The sequence below is a fragment of the Penaeus vannamei genome, chromosome 22 (assembly GCF_042767895.1).
Source record: "Penaeus vannamei isolate JL-2024 chromosome 22, ASM4276789v1, whole genome shotgun sequence".
Taxonomy (NCBI): Eukaryota; Metazoa; Arthropoda; class Malacostraca; order Decapoda; family Penaeidae; genus Penaeus; species Penaeus vannamei.
The window spans coordinates 1645594-1648093 of record NC_091570.1 but is presented as its reverse complement, the minus strand read 5'-3'; the positions used below and the strand labels follow the sequence as shown (position 1 = coordinate 1648093).

Sequence of the window (2500 nt, the reverse complement as noted above, 5' to 3'; positions counted from 1 at the left end):
GTACATAGTTACAGAATTGAATCTACGAAAAAAAAACCTTTCCTGCATTTTGCAATCTTGCGAATTATGTTTTCAGAGCGAAGCAGAATTAGCAGTGACCCAAATTGTTGCATTGCAGGTGAAAAAAAAAATAAAAGCTCATATATCTTGATAATGTACAAGGTCTGACTCGGTGGCTGAGATGGGCTTGTTCACCTTGTTTAATTTTCTTTTTCTTCTTCTTCTTCTTCTTCTTCTTCTTCTTCTTCTTCTTCTTCTTCTTCTTCTTCTTCTTCTTCTTCTTCTTCTTCTTCTTCTTCTTTCTTTCTTTCTTTTTTTTTTCTTAGTTGAAGTTTTTTTTTCTCTTCCATTCTTTCTTTTTTTTCTTATTTATGATTTTGTTTGTTTGCTGAAGTTAGTGTTATTAATTTTTCCTCTTCTTCTTCTTCTTTTTTCTTCTTTTCTTTCTTGCTTTTTTCTTAGTTGAAGTTATTTTTCTTTCTTCCATTCTTTCTGTTTTTCTTATTTACGATTTTGTTTGTTTGCTGACGTTCGTGTTATTAAATTATCTTCTTTTTCTTCTTCTTTCTTTCTTTCTTTTTTCTTAGTAGAATTTTTTTTTTTTCTTTCATTCTTTCTATTTTTCTTATTTACGATTTTGTTTGTTTGCTGACGTTCGTGTTATTAAATTATCTTCTTCTTCTTTTTCTTCTTTTCTTTTTTCTTAGTAGAATTTTTTTTTCTCTTCCATTCTTTCTGTTTTTCTTATTTACGATTTTGTTTGTTTGCTGACGTTCGTGTTATTAAATTATCTTCTTTTTCTTCTTCTTCTTAGTTGAAGTATTTTTTTCTTCCATTCTTTCTTTTTTTTTCTTATTTACGATTTTGTTTGTTTGCTGAAGTTCGTGTTATTAATTTATCCTGATTTACTGAATAGATGAGTTGTGTCAAGAACCCTAAAAGTACGGCACTTGCCCCTGACGTCATTCCTGTCGGGAGGCTGACGGCGACGACTCGGCGAATCTGATTTTACATTATCATTTGCTGACGAATTTGCAAACAATTGCGGAGTGCAGAGTTTGTTGCGTGTTTTTTTTTTTTTTTTTTTTTTTTTTGGGGGGGGGGCTTTTTGTTTTTTTCTTTTGCTTTTTAAGTATTTTTTATACGAGAGAAAAAAAATACACACACAATTATATATATATATATATATATATATATATATATATATATATATATAAGAATATTAGTAATTTCTTCTGTGAATTTTGTATTTGTGATTTGATGATAGAAGATCAAGTGTAATTTTGTCAGTTTATTCCATATACATACATTAGGAGTGAAATACAGTCACACAGATAATTTGCCATGGGTGTACAGTTTAGTAAATACACGTATATGCTGCCAAAAAAAAAAAAAAAAATTAAGATGTAACACACATGACAATATGTGTATTACAACCTTAAATGTGAGCATGCCTCATAAATGCTCCATCTTGTTGCCATCCACAAGAATAGCGGTACTACAACATATACATTTGTCTACCCTCTAAAAACCTTAGCCATAAAGCTCATAATGTGACGACACGAAATCTGCCAGAAAAGGAGTGAGCTGTTGTCTACCCTCTAAAAACCTTAGCCATAAAGCTCATAATGTGACGACACGAAATCTGCCAGAAAAGGAGTGAGCCGAGAATATTCGATGTCCACGAACCCCCAAGTGTCGCGGCATAATTCTTCGGAGTAATTGACGACAGGACCTCACTATGGTTCTTTGATTACCGTGAGCGAAATGTAGAGACACATACGCCTATCCCAGAGAGTTATGGTCACATTATAAATTGCAGTTGATGAAGAGAGAAGAAGAAGAAAAGGGTAAATGGAGGAATTGGTAAAAAGGATAAAGATAGGAATGGGAAGAAGTTGCAAAGGAGAAAGGAATTAGGTGGGTAGCGACAGCGTGAGAAAGAGACAAAAAGATTACAGAAGAATAAAATATAAATGCGGGAATTAGCAAAATGGATAAAGATCGAATAGGGAAGAATTTGCAGAGGACAAAGAAATTAGATGGGTAGCGACAGCGTGAGAAAGAAACAAAAAAAGAAATACAAGAAAAAGGGTAAATGAGGGAATTAGCAAAAAGGACATAGATAAAAGTGTAAACAAGTTACCAAGGACAAACGCATTAGACGGATAGCAACTGCGTGAGAAAGCAACAAATGAGGAAACATAAGAAAAAGGGTAAATATAGGAATTAGCAAAAAGGACGAAGATCGAATTAGAAAGAAGTTGCAAAGGACAAGGAGTAGCGATTGCATGAGAAAAAAAGAAAGAAACAGAAGAATAAAAGGTGAGAACTAGTATATAGGACAAAGATAACATTGGAAAGAAGTGGCTAAGAAGAAAGGGGATTAGACGGTAGTGACTGCGAGAGGAAGGAACGAATAAGGAAACGATGAGAATGACAATACGAAGAAGGAAACAAAGGAGAGTGCGGGGACTAGCAAAAAGGACCAATACAGAAT

General features: G+C 33.3%; 2 protein-coding genes across 3 annotated transcripts in view; one reads left to right on the top strand and one right to left on the bottom strand.

Annotated features, from left to right (window-relative positions):
- LOC113819313 (solute carrier family 22 member 7) overlaps positions 1-2500 on the top strand; it is a 17760-nt gene that overhangs the window by 897 nt on the left and 14363 nt on the right. The gene's annotated exons all lie outside the window — the stretch shown is intronic.
- Positions 1-2500, bottom strand: part of LOC113819320 (solute carrier family 22 member 7) — a 50273-nt gene that overhangs the window by 40068 nt on the left and 7705 nt on the right. The window lies entirely within an intron of this gene.